This window comes from Oncorhynchus mykiss, chromosome 16, assembly GCF_013265735.2.
Source record: "Oncorhynchus mykiss isolate Arlee chromosome 16, USDA_OmykA_1.1, whole genome shotgun sequence".
Taxonomy (NCBI): domain Eukaryota; kingdom Metazoa; phylum Chordata; class Actinopteri; order Salmoniformes; family Salmonidae; genus Oncorhynchus; species Oncorhynchus mykiss.
In genome coordinates, this window is record NC_048580.1 from 48,952,933 (window position 1) to 48,972,735 (window position 19,803).

Below are 19,803 nucleotides of genomic sequence, written 5' to 3' on the forward strand. Positions count from 1 at the left end.
AAAAAACAGATTATTTCACTTATAATTCACTGTGTCACAATTCCAGTGGGTCAGAAGTTTACACACACTAAGTTGACAGTGCCTTTAAACAGCTTGGAAAATTCCAGAAAATTATGTCATGGCTTTAGAAGCTTCTGATAGGCTAATTGACATCATTTGAGTCAATTGGAGGTATACCTGCGGATGTATTTCAAGGCCTACCTTTAAACTCAGTGTCTCTTTGATTTACATCATGGTAAAATCAAAAGAAATCAACCAAGACCTCAGAATTAAAATTGTAGACCTCCACAAGTCTGGTTCATCCTTGGGAACAATTTCCAAACACCTGAAGGTATCATGGTCATCTGTACAAACAATAGTACGCAAGTATAAACACCATGGGACCACGCAGCCATCATACCGCTCAGGAAGGAGACGCGTTCTGTCTCCTAGAGATGAACGTACTTTGATGCAAAAATTGCAAATCAATCCCAGAACAACAGCAAAGGACCTTGTGAAGATGCTGGAGGAAACAGGTACAAAAGTATCTATATCCACAGTAAAACGAGTCCTATATCGACATAACCTGAATGGCCTCTCAGCAAGGAAGAAGCCACTGCTCCAAAACCATCATAAAAAAGCCAGACTACGGTTTGCAACTGCACATGGGGACACAAATCTTACTTTTTGGAGAAATGTCCTCTGGTCTGATGAAACAAAAATAGAACTGTTTGGCCATAATGACCATCGTTATGTTTGGAGGAAAAAGGGTGAGGCTTGCAAGCCAAAGAACGCCATCCCAACCGTGAAGCACGGGGGTGGCTGCATCATGTTGTGGGGGTGCTTTGCTGCAGGAGGGACTGGTGCACTTCACAAAATACAGGGCATGATGAGGAAGGAAAATTATGTGGATATATTGAAGCAACATCTCAAGACATCAGTTAAAGCTTGGTCAAAAATGGGTCTTCCAAATGGACAATGACCCCAAGCATACTTCCAAAGTTGTGGCAAAATGGCTTAAGGACAACAAAGTCAAAGTATTGGAGTGGCCATCACAAAGCCCTGACCTCATCCTATAGAAAATGTGTGGGCAGAACTGAAAAAGCGTGTGCGAGCAAGGAGGCCTACAAACCTGACTCAGTTACACCAGCTCTGTCAGGAGGAATGGGCCAAAATTCACCCAACTTATTGTGGGAAGCTTGTGGAAGGCTGCCTGAAACGTTTGACCCAAGTTAAACCATTTAAAGTCAATGCTACCAAATACTAATTGAGTGTATGTAAACTTCTGACCCACTGGGAATGTGATGAAAGACAAAAAAGCTGAAATAAGTCATTCTCTCTACTATTATTCTGACATTTCACATTCTTAAAGTAAAGTGGTGATCCTAACTAACCTAAGACAAGGATGTTTTACTAGGATTTAAATATCAGGAATTGTGAAAAACTGAGTTTAAATGTATTTGGCTAAGGTGTATGTAAAATTCCGACTTCAACTGTAGCTTAATGTCATTGCACTGTTTGCGAGGAGAGCTTTATTGTGAATAGGCTTTTCATTGTATTGTTTAGCTTATCATAAATAAACTTTGATTTGAATAGCTTGAACACATGGTTACAATATACCCAATTACAGAATAAAAGAAAACAGAGAGGTGAACTATCAATTCATTGAATTTATTTGCATAGATTAAAAATACTATCAAATCAATTGACCAAGTAGTGAACATAAATCATACCCATATAGAATTGCATAGCCATAAAATAAAGTTTTTGGTGTGGTGTATTCATGCATCTTAATTACTTTGCAGACAGAGTTCAGTGTGTCAAATCGGAGGGCATGCTGTCCGGTCCTCTGGCAGTCTCTATGGGGGTGCCACAGGGTTCAATTCTCGGGCCGACTCTTTTCTCTGTATATATCAATGATGTTTCTCATGCTGCGGGCGATTCCCTGATCCACCTCTACGCAGACGACACCATTCTATATACTTCCGGCCCGTCCTTGGACACTGTGCTATCTAACCTCCAAACGAGCTTCAATGCCATACAGCACTCCTTCCGTGGGCTCCAACTGCTCTTAAACGCTAGTAAAACCAAATGCATGCTTTTCAACCGTTCGCTGCCTGCACCCGCACGCCTGACCAGCATCACCACCCTGGATGGTTCTGACCTTGAATATGTGGACATCTATAAGTACCTAGGTGTCTGGCTAGACTCTAAACTCTCCTTCCAGACCCATATCAAACATCTCCAATCGAAAATCAAATCAAGAGTCGGCTTTCTATTCCGCAACAAAGCCTCCTTCACTCACGCCGCCAAACTTACCCTAGTAAAACTGACTATCCTACCGATCCTCGACTTCGGCGATGTCATCTACAAAATTGCTTCCAACACTCTACTCAGCAAACTGGATGCAGTTTATCACAGTGCCATCCGTTTTGTCACTAAAGCACCTTATACCACCCACCACTGCGACTTGTATGCTCTAGTCGGCTGGCCCTCGCTACATATTCGTCGCCAGACCCACTGGCTCCAGGTCATCTACAAGTCCATGCTAGGTAAAGCTCCGCCTTATCTCAGTTCACTGGTTACGATGGCAACACCCATCCGTAGCACGCGCTCCAGCAGGTGTATCTCACTGATCATCCCTAAAGCCAACACCTCATTTGGCCGCCTTTCGTTCCAGTTCTCTGCTGCCTGTGATTGGAACGAATTGCAAAAATAGCTGAAGTTGGAGACTTTTATCTCCCTCACCAACTTCAAACATCTGCTATCTGAGCAGCTAACCGATCGCTGCAGCTGTACATAGTCTATTGGTAAATAGCCCACCCATTTTCACCTACCTCATCCCCATACTGTTTTTATTTATTTATTTTTCTGCTCTTTTGCACACCAATATCTCTACCTTTACATAACCATCTGATCATTTATCACTCCAGTGTTAATCTGCATAATTGTAATTATTTGCCTACCTTCTCATGCTTTTTGCACACAATGTATATATAGACTCCCCTTTTTCTACTGTGTTATTGACTTGTTAATTGTTTACTCCATGTGTAACTCTGTGTTGTCTGTTCACACTGCTATGCCTTATCTTGGCCAGGTCGCAGTTGCAAATGAGAACTTGTTCTCAACTAGCCTACCTGGTTAAATAAAGGTGAAATAAAAAAATAAATAAAATAAAAATCTCTAAAACTTGACCTCCAATTTGGCCCAAATCACATTTCCAATTGCCCACCCTGACATACCAAGCTAGAATGAGCCCTGTCTCTAAACCAATAGGCAATGTTGGCTAAATATCCCAAGCAGGGCTATAGCAACTTCCAGAGTGTGTCATGCTCCTTGGGCTTTGGGATTACCTCCCTCTCCCTCATGTGGTACCCTTCCTGCAGGCTCATCCTGAGATGACCCTCCAGCATGATAATGCCACCAGCCATACTGCTCGTTCTGTGCGTGATTTCCTGCAAGACAGCAATGTCAGTGTTCTGCCATGGCCAGCAAAGAGCCCGGATCTCAATCCCATTGAGCACATCTGGGACCTGTTGGATCGGAGGGTGAGGGCTAGGGCCATTCCCCTCAGAAATGTCCAGGAACTTGCAGGTGCCTTGGTGGAAGAGTGGGGTAACATCTCACAGCAATAACTGGCAAATATGGTGCAGTCCATGAGAAGGAGATGCACTGCAGTACTTAATGCAGCTGGTGGCCACAACAGATACAATTACAGTGCCTTGCGAAAGTATTCGGCCCCCTTGAACTTTGCGACCTTTTGCCACATTTCAGGCTTCAAACATAAAGATATAAAATTGTATTTTTTTGTGAAGAATCAACAACAAGTGGGACACAATCATGAAGTGGAACGACATTTATTGGATATTTCAAACTTTAAAAAAAAAACAAAAACTGAAAAATTGGGCGTGCAAAATTATTCAGCCCCTTTACTTTCAGTGCAGCAAACTCTCTCCAGAAGTTCAGTGAGGATCTCTGAATGATCCAATGTTGACCTAAATGACTAATGATGATAAATACAATCCACCTGTGTGTAATCAAGTCTCTGTATAAATGCACCTGCACTGTGATAGTCTCAGAGGTCCGTTAAACGCGCAGAGAGCATCATGAAGAACAAGGAACACACCAGGCAGGTCCGAGATACTGTTGTGAAGAAGTTTAAAGCTGGATTTGGATACAAAAATATTTCCCAAGCTTTAAACATCCCAAGGAGCACTGTGCAAGCGATAATATTGAAATGGAAGGAGTATCAGACCACTGCAAATCTACCAAGACCTGCCCGTCCCTCTAAACTTTCAGCTCATACAAGGAGAAGACTGATCAGAGATGCAGCCAAGAGGCCCATGATCACTCTGGATGAACTGCAGAGATCTACAGCTGAGGTGGGAGACTCTGTCCATAGGACAACAATCAGTCGTATATTGCACAAATCTGGCCTTTATGGAAGAGTGGCAAGAAGAAAGCCATTTCTTAAAGATATCCATAAAAAGTGTCGTTTAAAGTTTGCCACAAGACACCTGGGAGAAACAGGAGGTGCTCTGGTCTGATGAAACCAAAATGAACTTTTTGGCAACAATGCAAAACGTTATGTTTGGCGTAAAAGCAACACGGCTGAACACACCATCCCCACTGTCAAACATGGTGGTGGCAGCATCATGGTTTGGGCCTGCTTTTCTTCAGCAGGGACAGGGAAGATGGTTAAAATTGATGGGAAGATGGATGGAGCCAAATACAGGACCATTCTGGAAGAAAACCTGATGGAGTCTGCAAAAGACCTGAGACTGGGACGGAGATTTGTCTTCCAACAAGACAATGATCCAAAACATAAAGCAAAATCTACAATGGAATGGTTCAAAAATAAACATATCCAGGTGTTAGAATGTAATCGCAGCAAAAGGTGGCGCTACAAAGTATTAACTTAAGGGGGCTGAATAATTTTGCACGCCCAATTTTTCAGTTTTTGATTTGTTAAAAAAGTTTGAAATATCCAATAAATGTCGTTCCACTTCATGATTGTGTCCCACTTGTTGTTGATTCTTCACAAAAAAATACAGTTCTATATCTTTATGTTTGAAGCCTGAAATGTGGCAAAAGGTCGCAAAGTTCAAGGGGGCCGAATACTTTCGCAAGGCACTGTACTTTTGATTTGGACCCCCCCTTTGTTCAGGGACACATTATTCAATTTCTGTTAGTCACATGTCTGTGGAAGTTTATGTCTCAGTTGTTGAAGCTTGTTATGTTCATACAAATATTTACACATGTTAAGTTTTCTGAAAATAAACGCAGTTGACAGTGAGAGATGTTTCTTTTTTTTTGTTAATTTATTTGGTTTGTTATTTTATAGTTGTTCATTTAATTGTAGTGGTAATTAAATATAATACATACATAATACAGAATATATTTTCCAGAAATAGTTTTACCAGTATTCTCAAATCAAATTGGGAGTGCCACTCCTCCACTCTCTGGCAGCACTATACCCCTCGTTGTGATAAGAATATCTCATATATAATTCAGTACTTCTAACGGAAAATTGTAAATATTTGCACAACACAGCCATGGTATGTATTTTTTTTTAATGTTTAATCTTTATTGATCCCATGCATGCTTTATGTCCCTAAATTATTCAAGCCTATGATGTTTTGCAGTGAAATAGAGGAGTAGAGCATGTCTCTACAAATATTGACTGTGCTGAAGACACTCTGTGGAGTTATTTGTTTTCTAAGCTGACTGTGATAGTTACCAGTGGACATCTGGGTTCTGTCTAATGCCCACCCATTAGTCTTTCCATTCATACTATGCACATTTGGGGTAAATGTTTTTGAAAAGCAACTATTTTAACATCACAACAAAATGTTTTGAGGGTTTATTTGATTTGACAAAGAAAAGTGACTGGTTCTTAAATGTTGTTTACTCTTGCTTAACCGGATTAAACACGGTTTATTTATGTGTTTATTAACTGTGGTTTTTAGTTCAGGGCACATAATTCCATCAATGCCTGACTGATAGTACACAAAGTTTCCTCTAAACTCTACGTTTGTGTGAAATCTACAACTCTAAGGACCAGTGGGTATGCTCATGCATAATTAGGAGCGAGATAACTTCTTCATAAGAGGCATTGGAACAAGGAGTCTGCACTCAAATCAAGTCTTTGATCTTTTTACTTTGCATGAGGGTTAGGATTCCACTTAGCCATCCTGAGGAAAACCTTTGTGCTGTTGCTGTATAAGAATCCACATTCCCCTTCTCAGCCTTACCATGTGAAGACAGTGAGGATCACAACCTTGTGACGCTGTGCAGTTTCACAGCTTCTCTCTGATTAAATTAGCTGGAGCTTAATTTAGTCCTGTGTTTGTGCTGCAGCTTCCTCCACTTCTTCCCTTTGTTCTCAGTGAGGCATCAGATGATCTACCTGGATGTGATACTGTACTGTATGTTTTCAAACTGGGCCCTCAAATTGTAGCCTGAATCTTAGAAATCATGGTCCAAACAATAACAATCAGTGTTCATACAGTATGTGTTTTGAAATCATAGCTGACTACAATCAAAGAAATATATGTGATAATAATTCAATAATTGATTGTATTTTGATACTGTTCTTAATACTGTCTCTTCTGTCAAAAAACAGATGGAAAATTACACATGAAATAATCTGGAAGAAAATCTATAAAAGGTACCATGGTGAAATAACTATCGGATGAACCCTCACTCTACCCACATCCCCTACCCCCCATTACTGAAACGACGCTGCAGGATAGCAGGAGTCAATGGCACATAATGCATACCAGTGCGATGAATGTATGAAGTTTAATAGAGCGTGAAAATGGCAGTCTAATGACAGAGATGGATTTTTCATTTGAAACACCGAGCCTGAACCTGCCTGGCTGTGCCGCAGCGCAGCTCCCTAACACACTGAGATGAGAAGAGAGGCTAGATGCTAGAGTGCCTACACAGCACGGCTGAAAGGGCGCATCCAAGGCTTTTTATTCATGTGATTCTCATAATCATATATGTCCCAGTAGACTAGTCTGCTGTCTTTTCTCAAACACAGACAGCACAAGTGCTGGTGCCCTGCCATTTAAATACTTTAAACATCTACCTTGCGGCGATACCCCTGTATTGTTATGTAAATGATTACAAAACGGCCTAATTATTGGTGAGGGACTATCAACTAATCTTAAGGATGCAAACACAAGTGAAATACATGGATGGTAAGAGTGGTTAAATTACCATGAAAGAGAGCAACCAGGCTCTACCTATTCTACTGGATTTCCACTGACACAGCCTCTGGTTAGAGGGGAATAAGACAGTCGAAGAATGAACACACACAGGGAACTTTATCTACACACTGACGAAGATGAACATGGGGATGTACATGGTGTTACAGAATCCCCATGCCGAGGGCACTGTGTGGGACTAATTTCCAGGGTGTGTTGTTGTTTATGTCTGGTTGGCACCACGTAGTCCAGCTCTCCCCCTCACATGAGAGATGTGGCTTCAGCCAATCAGACTGTCCCCATGCACCCTACAATTTGCCCATGCACTGATCATGCATGCTGTGATTGATCAGATGCTCCTAGCTACCCCAGCACTGTCCAGTCTGTCTGTTGCATGCTCACTTAATCGTATAAGTATTAGCCGGGCCTGAACTTAGTTTTTTCCGTTGTTAGAACATGGGTGGACCTACATGCATGTGATGCGTGATTACAAAGTAAGTTGTCGCTGTTGTTATCATTGTAGTACGTGCTAGAGTAGCAGTGTTCTATGTAGTTTTCATTACTGTTATTATTATGTTACTATTGTTATTGTCTGCAATGATGAGTCCTTGCTCTTGTGTGTTGCTGTGCAGTAGCGTACTATTTGTATAATATACAGTCCTTGCCATTATTCTTACTTAAACGGTAAATCCGGGACACTCAAATTGGTATGGTATGTTACGTTTGGTATGGTTTCATAAGACAGATGGCTACTTCACGTAAAAGTAGGGTGGTTGGATGGGTGGGTGTATAATGCGAACGTCTAGCATCCCAAAAGTTGCGAGGTCAAATCTCATCAAGCACAAGTGTAGCATTTTTGCATTAGCCAGTTAGCTAACGTTAGCCACCTTGCTAGAATTCGGAACGTATCATATGTTTTGCAAATTCATAACATATAATAAGAACTGTAATTCGTAACATATCATACGAAATGGGTGATGGACATCCACAAATTAATACATACCATACGAAACGTAACATATGGACATTACATATACACGTAACATATGGACATCTAAATGGAGTGTCACGTAAAGAATAATACGAAATGATCTGAGACCAGGTTGGGTTATTAGGTCATTTATTAGCTATGGTCCTTGTTGCTCTATCCCATATCCCATTCTATCCTACTCTACATACTGTATATCTATTCAGGCCAGTGTATTTATCTCCTGCGTAGCCTATTTACTATCTCTCTGTTTCTGTCCATCACAGAACCATCCCCATATACATCCCCATGTTTATCTTCCTCAGTGTGTAAATAAAGTTCCCTGTGTGTGTTAACTCTTGGGCTGCTTTATTCCCCACTAACCGGGGGCAGTGTCAGTGAGTCACAATCCAGTCAAATACGTTGAGCCGGGTTGCTCTCTTTCAGACCTAATGCATTAAAGGCAATCACAGCCATGTACGAATATTTCCTCTACATGAATCAGATGTTCAGGGATATACCGCCTGAAGCATTTGAAGAGAGATGCAGTGGATGGTGCTGTCATGTTTCAGGTTATGATGCTGTTGGAGCCTGCTCTCATGCTATAGCATTAGTATTGATTGGGGAGTCTGCAGAGCTCCAATTACAGAATGGGTGTAAAGAAAGAGCAGGTACAGCAGATATGATGAGGACCTCAGACCAGGTGCCAGTAGACTAGAGCAGCACGCCTCTATGGAAGAATGCTAAACAAACATGGTGAACAACCGGTCCAGTTGGATTTCACCATTTAAAATGGTTTACTATTACACCACACAACAGAAACATACTGTATACATTGTAAGCCTGCCAAAGATTGGGTCAGTCACCAAAGTGTGAAGAGTTGAAGCAAGCTTCAGGAAGTCAGATCACACAAGACTGTTTTTAAACTGTGTGTTTTGGTTACTACTCACAATTTCATTCCACAGAGAGATCAGGGAGGGATGTGAGACAACAGCCCAAATGAAGAGGGAAGGGTGTGTCAGACAGACATATCCTGTGTCACTGGCTAGGCCTCTGCATTACTGATCAGTGGTGTAAATAAAACAGTGGTGTAAATAAAGATGTGTGGCGCTAGCTGGAGAATGAAGAGGAGAAAGGCCATGGTCAATGATGAGGCTTCTCTCTCTGATTAATGAGCTCTTACAGATTATCCAGGACCCATTATGAGATATAGCCTACACACAGTAGCCCTTCAGTCTAATTATGAGACACAGGGTGCATTACAATGTAGCCCATTTTATTCTGAATGGCAAATGCATGCTAATTTACTATGGTGTTTGCACAGTAGTGGCAAAGTATGAAATAATGATAATACAAAGGGGCTGTATTGTCGATAATCAGTCAGATCGACCAAGATACTTTTTTATCAGGCCTAAATGTGTGAGATTGATGAAGCAAGTAAGCCTCTAAAACAAGAGGAGCTTAGCATCGACGTCAATCAAGTGGTTACAGTATGGTTTCATTAATGCCACACACACCTGAAGTTATTTTCTTGTACTTACAGTACCTTAATCACGCCAGATAATTAACGAGGATTTGCACTCTTGATCAGGAGGAAAAGAGAAAAGACAGCCAGCCTATAAGTTCGCTAACGCATCCCAACAGGAACTGATGCTATTTCTCCTCTCCCTTGTCCCTAGCTTCCTCTTGCCTTGTTCACGTTCAATTGTAGAGTTTGGGGAAAACAAGGAGAGCATAGCGAAGCAATAAATCATGACCAGTGTGTGCTGACAGTGAAACCTAGAGTATATGTCTCTGCTGCCTTCTGCATTCATCTCTCTATAAGGCACCACCAGGCTATTGAGAAAAGTTGATGTGAACAGTGGATCTATAAATGTTTAAAGTGCAGCGGATGGACAGTCCAGACTAAGACCTTAGTGGACTTGTATGGCCACTGCAACAGCTAAGTGATATTAAAATGGTCTAGGACCAAAGGCTTTGAAGCACTCTAGCATTAAACCACACAATTAAAGCCAACAATATATTCCATGTAAAACCTTGAGGCAATAGAGCATCAACGCTGACATGAAGGCAAAAATAACAGTTAATTTCTTCCATGTTCCCATGTGTTGATGAAGGCTGCCGCTGCTGTGACATATGAAAGGATATCAGGCCAGTGGGAGCAGCAAGAACTGGTTGATTGTTAACGCCAGGATGATAGGGGCTGTTCCCAGCCTGCCTGTGGCAGCATCTGTATATGAGGGAGGGAGTCCTCCAGGACTCTGGTGAGAAGAACAAGGCCTAATCTGGTGGGGCTGTGGCTGGGTTTGATGCCTCTCTGTAGGGTACAGACAGACCCTGGCAGTGTGAGATATGATTCATCAAGCCCACAGATGTAGGATCTTAATTTGATCAATCTTTTCTTTCTGAGAATATTCCTGCACAGCAGGAAATGCAAACGTGTAATGTATCCAAGGTTTAAAACGTCTTCTAAAGTTTGTAATTTCCACTTTAAAATGTCAGACTTGATTTGCTCTAATAACACATTTATCAAACACCACAAAACAATGTCCATGAATTATAATCCATATAATAATTCACATTTCCTGTTGCTGTAGCAAACTGGCTCAAATTAAGATCCTACATATGTAACACTGACTGGCCACTGCAGATAGGATGAACAGGGAAGAAATACAACATTCTGAGCATCTCTGGAATTGATATTTGGAAGCAAAAAGTGGGTGACTCTGATTAACCCTATAATAGGGTAATCAGGTAAATAAATAGGTTAAATCAATGCATTTTGTGCATTTGTCTAAATAAGACATTATCAGGTCTTGGGGTGTGAGAGATCTATCAGCCTATTATCTCTCAAGATGTCTGCTTGCTTGTGTGTCATGGAGGAAATTGATTTGAGAGAGCCGCTCTCCCTTTATATATCTATGCCCTAATCCTGTTTGTATGGGTGTTTGCATGCATGGGAGCACTGAAGAGGCACACACACATGAACACTTACTCAGTGGGGCTGAGCAGTCAAGCCACTGTGCTCAGAGGAGTAACAACCGTGAGTTATGACATCCCCCCCCCCTAAAACAATGACGAATGCTTCGCCTTGTGAGATGAGGTGCCCCCTCAGGAGTTGAGAGAGGGGAAGCGGTACCGCCATACCGGAATGAATAGATTGTTCAGTCCGTTGTTTATGTCGTAAATCTCAGAAATTAGCCACAGTGTGAACAGATGTCATCTCCGATCAGTGTCAGCCGGCCTCTAATGAAGTGGATCAAACTGTGGGCACATTTCAGCTCTCAAGCACTTGTGTGATCAGACTAGAGTAGACACTGGCCATTCTGAATACCCACACTGGCGCTCTAAATAGTTGGCTTTTTGGGTATTCATAAATAGGTTTTATAGTATGTGAAATTACAAAAATCTGTTTGCTTTTGATTCCAGGATGTCAAACTAATTTTGGGTTTTCATCAAGTAGAGTCGTCTTTTCAGAGTCGTCTTTTCGCACTCACGTGTTTGACAACAGCTGATAATCAGAATATCCCCGCCATTCGTTGCGCATTAGATGACGCCTCCTCAGTATGGATGAGTATTATGTTGATATTTGTTGCTTAGAGAATACGTTTTTACGGTAGTATTATTAGTACACCATATTTCATTTTAGTAAGTAGAAGCCAAGACAGATTTTGGACACTGTTTGTTAGTGTTGAGACATGCAGGTGCGCACACAAACAAACACCGACAGCAGTAGGGGCCATCACACATTGTAAATACATTCTTATTTACAATGACGACCTACACAGGCCAAACCCGGACGACGCTAGGCCAATTGTGCACCGCCCTATGGGACTCCCAATCACGGCCGGTTCTCATACAGCCTGGATCTGACTCAAATTAAGATGGTGTAAAACCATCTTAACTTTTCACATGTATGCAATAGCAGATGGTCGTGCCATGGAGCACCATGCCCCCATTGTGAGCTCCTATTGGAAATGAATGGCCCATTTGAGAATCTACCAAAGCCAGTCTGATAGGTCCATTATAACAGTGGGAGGGCACAACAGGAACTACAAGACCAGCACTTAATAGTACTGGCATACTCCACAGGTTTCTTGCACCATGATTCACTTCTAACCTAACATGCAAAATCATTATCCAAACCTCTTACGTAAATTTATTAGAAGAGCTACTTCACTTCCATTTTTGTTCGTATTGGATGAATGGCACTACAGTGTCATGTGGACTGTAAAAGTTAGAAACAAACCAAAGGCAGAAAAATACCAATTGCTCTAGGCCTACATTAGAAAAAAAATCTGCTTTTGGGAAAATATTTTAAGCTTGTTTAGAGACGGGCAGCATTTTGATCTGGTTTTAGGGGCATGTTGTTTTGGCGCTAATATGATCATCAGACTGTGATCAAAACTCGGCAGACATCAGGCCCCCTGATGAACAGATGGTCATAGCCAGGAGGAGCAGCAGAGGAGGTGAACCAGAATGTGGACTGGACACTCCATGAACATGGAGTCATTCGAAAACTCAAAACTAAAGAAACTTCCAAATATTTAGACTTGAGAGGACAAAGTGGCATCTGATGATCTGATTGTCTGCTCCCTCAATATGAGGTTTTGTCTCTTTAAGTCTAAGCATGATCCAGTAACACGCAATGACCCTGAAGATGGATTATGAGCAGCCCGTTGAGATCCTTGACATTGTGTACTCTATTTGTAACCTCTGAAGTAAGAGGCGCGACAGGTGTCTGTAGGGGAGGGAGGGGGGTCTACATTCTGTTTGAACTCTGTCAGCTCAGGAAATGAATTGAGATTGAAACTCAGAAATTGTTCATTAAAAATCCTAATAGAATTTAAATTAATCCCCTAAATTGACTGAATTAATCATGGAACTGATCTCAACCCAAACAGATATAAAATATTTATCCCATTAAATACAATAAATATGCTTAGGCAAGGTAGTGTGGGGAGAGTGAGGTTGTAGTGCATCCATTTTGATTATCTCTCTATCTCTCCCTCTCTCTCAATACAAACTCTCTTGTGAAATTACGATCTGAAAGCTTTTGGACATCAGAGCAAATGTTGAGGGAATCCTATTTGAGTCAGAAAAAGATACTCATATGATAGGTAAGATACACAAAACCTTGCAGAGAGCCTATCTAACTGACAATCTCTTGGGAATAAATATAAACTATTGGAACTGATTTTGGCACAAGATAGAGGGAGTGTTGGAATATAATTAATTAAATGACAGTTAACGGAAATCTATGCTTAATCCAGTATAAACAAATGTATAGCATTTATTACATGAGACAAAATTCTATAGCACAAATTCTATACCTCAAATTCTATAGCACAACAGCAGAGTCATGTCTTAAGTGTAAAACTAACAATGACTCAATAATTGATGCCTTCTGGGAGTGCTATAATGTCCAAACGTTACGGGCAGAGTTAGAAAGCTGGCTGTCAGAAGTTTTACAATGTAAGATTACTATGACTCCGTCTATCGGCATATTTCCAGTGGAGTGTATTCATGGATTCCAAGGGAAGCCAGGCTTCCCCCAAAACATAAATAAATAAACATTGTTTTAGTCTCTCTGTGTTTCATACATTTCCTTCAATTTGCAAGGCTGAATGTATCTCCGGAGAAAGCATCCGAGCGAATGAACAAAACAGCGGCCCTTTGTCTCAGTATGTGTAGTCCATCTATGTGATGCTGTCTGGTCAGAAATAGTATGACATTGTTGCCACCTGTAGCATTGAATGCAAGGGAAGCCAGCGAGCATTTGGCCTCCCTTGATAATTTTAAAAATAAAATAATAGCCAATCAGCATTGAGCTAAACTGAGTGAGCTCAGCTGTGAATGGACCTGGCGCACCAAAAAAAGTGTCAAGGCAAGACAGTTTGGATTCGGCTTCACACCAATCACATCAGAAAAAACATGAATTGTTCCATCTTGTTGTGTTGTTGTCCTCTGGTGGCTAGCTAGCTGGCTAAAATCACTCCTTTCCTAAATTAGCTATGGAGGGAGATCGGGATTTGGACTTGTGGTTTTACCTAATTCTCCATACTGGCCAATGATCATAACGGCAATTATGATCCAACCATAAATGCATACACTGTGTCACTGGCCTGAGAGGATGGAAGTTCAACATGTAGCTAGATGTAGTAGGCTAATGTTAACTGGCTGGCCTGGCACAGCGTTACCCATCAAAGGAAGTTAGGCTAGCAAGCAAGCATTTTAGCCAAGTAGAGAAGGACAACAAAACCTAAACGAGTGTACTGCATGACAGAGTGATAGACTGTATAGGTAACATAAAAGAGGAGGATGGCATTGGCGTTTCTCTACAAGTAGGGTGAGTCAACATGTTTTTTCTACTAGCACGCACACACAGAAATCAGTAACATGGATGGCCACATCATATTAGCGTATTAGCGTACGTTGATAGGGCTAAATCGTTTTTTGCTAGGTGATCAGATGATGTTGAAATGTTGAAGTTGAAATGGTGCTGGAATAGTGGAGGCAGCGCCTGTTTTCTTTGCGACTTGCGGTAACTCTCCGTGGTTCTAAATCAATACTTGTTTGGTAGACTGAAAATGTCTGAAACATTAACTTGATTGACCATGCTGTAGGTCATGTTCTGGTCTGTTACATGCAATATGTTTTGTGGACTCCACCGGACAGATTTTGTTCCCCGGAATTGTGATGAAACAAAGGTGTGGTTGAATTTATTCTGCCACTGTGCTGTGTCTTCTTATTGTCTCGGCCTTAGGCCTATATATCACGATGGCAAGGCATATGAATTTACAGATTATAGAGCAAACAATGCAATTTACACAACACATAGGTTGTAATATTGCTTTTTTTCCTGGCTTGGCTTCCCCGGTAATTATACCTACGCACCGCTACTGCATATTACAAGACATGACATATGGGGGTGCGGTGTGATACTCGATGGGTTGGCCAATATTATTTTCATCACTTATACTGAAGGAGCTATTACTTAAATACTGCAAGTCAAATTATACTCAACGTTAAGGGAATGGAAGAATCAAATGCTTTATTATATAAATATTGAGAAGAACATGGCTACCGACAAAAAAACAGCAAAGCACAGTTTGAGGTCATATGCCGTAGAGTCTTACAAGTAGGAGAAACAACATTGGATAGGGTGGGAACATCTATGTATTTATGTGAATGTTAGGTTGTTTTGTTTTTGTCTATGCATTTTTCTTGTCAAGGAAAAGCAGCCTAGAAAAGGTTAAAAAAAACAAAGTGCACAAAGAAATCCATACAAACTCTCTCTCTCCCATCTTTCTCTGCCCTCTCTCAATAAAATGCTGAAAACTGATTGGATCTGACAATCCTTGACAGACACCTTCCTAAACACATATTGTATATAGTATATAGCATCCTTGCATTAGCACTTGAAAGGAAGAGGAAATAACACCAGAATGTGGAATTATTGAAAATCTGGTGGCCACACAGACATATCCCATTATATGAATTTTCCCTCCCTGTGATAGTGATTTTCAATGTATTCCAGCACATCTTGGAGTTTAATTAAATCCAATATTCAACATTAAAATCTTAACCCAATGCAAGAATCTCACTTGAATAGAATCTTAATTTAATTAATTAATTTTCATTCTGACTCATACCTGCTGCTTTTCAATTGATTACATCCCATTATCTATTCTCATCTGAATGGCAGTTAAATAGAGCGGGAAAAACAGAGGGGCTTGCTAGGGGGGCTTGCTTTGACACAGCTGATGAAGGGCCTCATTGTATTGTGTACACAGTAACGAAGAATGTTAGCCTATTACAGCTCGAGCCCATTGGGCTTTAGAGTCCTTGGAGGTGATTCATCTGTTGAGTATCTGGTTAGGCGACAAACCAAAAAATGGGAAAGGGATAAATGTATTTGGACTACATGAGTGCATGCAAGAGCTAGTGCAGCAGATTTGCACGCGCGCACTCACACACAGTCTGAACCGTGCACACACACACGCTGAAATGAAACGAGTGAATATCCCTCAAACATATTGACAGACAAGCAAATACACACTCTGGATTCAGCCCACTTGATGTCAAGGTGCATCAAATAACTTTTTAAATCGCCTGCTTTGACCGCACTCTCACTTTGGACTTGAGTGTGCAAGATTGCCAGTATGTTTTCATAAATCAAATATCATGATCCATCTGATATCAGGACAACAAAAGAGTAATCTTTCCCCAGTTTTTGCAGTCATCTAAAGCAGGGATGGGCAACTGACAGCACGTGGCCCCCCTTTTGTAGGCCTGAGGTTCCAAGCTGTTTTGGAACTCAGTCGAGGTTTTCACCTTAGAGTTGAGAATTAGAATAGTAGAATACACAAGGTGCAATTTAGAAATTTGGTTGTGCATCAACAGTTTCTCTCTTGTCATGTCAGTCACATTAATTACCGACCGGGGGCCTCCATTGATTTTGGTAGTCACACTCACTCTGATATCATATTAAAAACGGCAAACGTTTCTTACCGCCCATGGCAAAATGAATAGAATTACATGAAATTATTGAGATAATTGCTCAATTTTCTTAGGGCCCCCAAAAGGCTAGGGCCGGCTCTGACTGCACGTGTGGGTATGGATGTGGTTATGCAGACTCACAAGCCACTCGAGCCATTACGGTCCCTCATGATGAGTTCAGATTTTTTGTGGCCCCCACCCCCATCGAAGTTGCCCATCCCTGACTCAAAGGATGCAGATCTACAACAAAATGCAGCGATTCTACAACCTTCAAGAAGAAACATTTGAGCTAAACTTGGAGACAAAAAAAATCATATCAGCAATGATATAGAGATGCATAATGTGTATGTATTGGAGAAGTATCATTCTATTAAATAATCACATGTAGCCCGCCACATGATTCTTTTCAATGAGCTGAGAGAAAATGAACTCTTACCTTTGAAAGAAACCCACTGGATTTTATTTCAGAAAATTTCGTTTATGAAGAAGTTGAATTGATACCGTCCACTCTAAATTTCTATTTTCAACGACTGTGTCTTTCAGAATGTGCAGAAATACGGATTATTTCCAGAGAACTCCTCTTTGGTTCGAACCCGAGTTGAAGAAAAACAGGTGTAAGGATACAAAGGCATATGTTTAGTCCTGTAGTGGGGGATACAATAGCAGTGCCGAAGAATTACGAGAATATAACCTCCAGGACCTGTCTTGATGGCTCGGTAGTCCAAATCCCACTGGTCTCGAGACTCCTAACAAATCCTGTCACTTCTCAAACTGCCCAATGACTCTGCGTGCTGAAACCGCTGTCCATTGGCGAGTGGTGCTGAAAGGGTTCCTGCGCTGGTTATTTTCTACTTTATGTGACTGTAGCTTACAAAGCCACCCCCTCCTACACTGCAGGAAATTAGTATTTAACGTCTTACCCATCCATCCGAATACTGAGCTTTATCGTGCAATTCTGGCAATGAGAGTGACTGATAATAGTACATTACAGCATGCTGGGTAGAGGGGTTGCGCAAAATCGATGCAAGAAATATTACATCAAAATCAGTTGCCTTTTAAACAAATCAATGTTTCGGTGCAAATAAGCGGCTTGAAAATATCAATAGGGGCGACAGACAAACGAATTATTAATGTGTATCAGAAGATAGTGATAAAAAAACAAAATACCCACGATTATTCTCTTCTCTTTTTACACACTTTTGTCTAACCTTACCTTAAAGTACACGAGAGAAGATATAGCCTATAGAAATACGGCCTCAGGTGTTTAGCCAAACTTGGGAGTCGGTTCGAGATCACAACAAAATAAATAGACCGATTTTGTCATGCATTGTTTCAACGGAGTTCTTTCATAATAGGCACAATTTCTCCTGTCCCTATTTTTCACCTCACTGGAAGCTATGATGGGGAACAACATATCGGAGTCTGTTTTGGTTTTCAGGTTGATAGTAGGCTAATGACCTTACATTACACTGGCCATTCTCTTCTAACTCTTATGGGGCATAATAGGTGCTGCATTGAAGCGCACTCGCTTTTTTCCAAATTCAACTATATCAAGCGCTTCATCACTTGAGTTAAGCAGGTTCTATGGGGGCAGTGAAACGCAGCTCGCTTCTGGGCGATCCAAACCCTACCAAGTCATCCAATATAAAGCAAAACTATAGGTATATTGGTAAATGTGGACCTGTGGACATGTTGACGCTTTGTGGTGTCTGGTGTGAAGTTCATGATGGCCTATTGGCCTTAATGGAACTTTTGAATCGGCAAACCTGAAGAAAATAATTGTCATTGACAAATTACAGAAGAGAACAGAGAGCAAATGGCTGGAGAAACATTTGTGGCTACTTTGGCTTAGTGAAAAGCTGTTGTGGAAACATAGAGGTGGGTGCGGTGGGAATTTCTTCTGTGACTGGCCAGTCAATGAATTGCATTATAATCATTCTGAAGGTTGACGGCGCCGACTAGTGCCTCGTTTTGTCAACAACTGCTATTCTGTTCATAAAGTCTGAAGTTACTTTCAATGCGTAAAATTACATCCTTGCTGACATCCTTGCTAGGTTACTCAGTTTGGTTGTGTATTGGAATAAAAAAAACGTTGGCAGACAATTCAACATGTCTCCATGCCTTCTCACGCTCGCCACATCTATAATGATTGGAACCTCTGTACTCCCCCAGGGTGATCCAGAGCATGCCTATCTTTGTTCATCAACATGTTATGTTTGTCATTACCTTCCTGATTGCAGGTATTGATTCCATCTCTTCATTGTTGAGTTTAGTGCATCCTTCCAATAATGAGGGAATAGCCTGAACCCTACCTACCCCTTCAAAATGGGAAACCAGCAAATGGTTCCCATTTGGGTGTCTATCTCAGAACCTTCCTATGACACTGAGAACATTCCATCAATTATTTGTAGTTTTGAACATTGACAAACTATTCCTCTACTGAATAACAGGTAATTAAATAATAGTAATTGATTTACAACAAAATCTCTATTTTGTATTTAAATGGCATGTAGAAGGGTCCAGACACTTTCTTTGTGATTTCAAATGTTTTTGAGAAGCTTACCCCAAACAGCAAATCACTTGTAGTATGGGGGCCCCAGAGAAACAAGAACACCCAAATACATCCTTTTAGAAATGCAAAGCTTTCAGTATAGTGATACAGGTCTTTAGATATCGTACACATGAAATTGTGTAATTCCAAACTTTATCCGCAATCTTATGTTCCCTTTTGCGCGCCTCGAGCCACTTCCCCTATCCAGCTGTTCCATTCTCCATGTAGCCTACTGCTACAGGAACTGTCAAAATAAAGGAAACACCAACATAAAGTAGTGTTTTAGGCTACTCTGAGCTGCAAGAACAGCTTCAATGTGACTTGGCATAGATTCTAGTGTCTGGAATTTCCTGTGTGGAAGCACCCCATGCTTTCAATATACGCTGTGTCCAGTGGCAATTTTAGCATGTCAATCTTAGTGGGGCAGAGTAAAAAATAAAATAATTGTATGCATGCCAGTAAAGCCACTACACAACACTAAACAATACATTAATTGCACTATAACGGTGACAAACGGTTCCCACAAACTGCTCGGGCCAACGTAAAGCTGTCTCAACAGCAGAGTCCCAACACCTTACCACTGCTACACC

The 19,803-nt window shown here is 41.1% G+C and overlaps 1 protein-coding gene across 1 annotated transcript in view; it reads right to left on the reverse strand.

The window, feature by feature from the left end:
• Window positions 1-17,556, reverse strand: part of LOC110492177 (metabotropic glutamate receptor 4) — a 320,316-nt gene extending 302,760 nt beyond the window's left edge. Inside the window, exon 1 of the mRNA XM_036947131.1 lies at window positions 17,099-17,556. The gene's annotated coding sequence lies outside the window, so the exon portion shown is untranslated. The remainder of the gene's footprint in view (window positions 1-17,098) is intronic.
• Window positions 17,557-19,803: the final 2,247 nt, after the last annotated feature.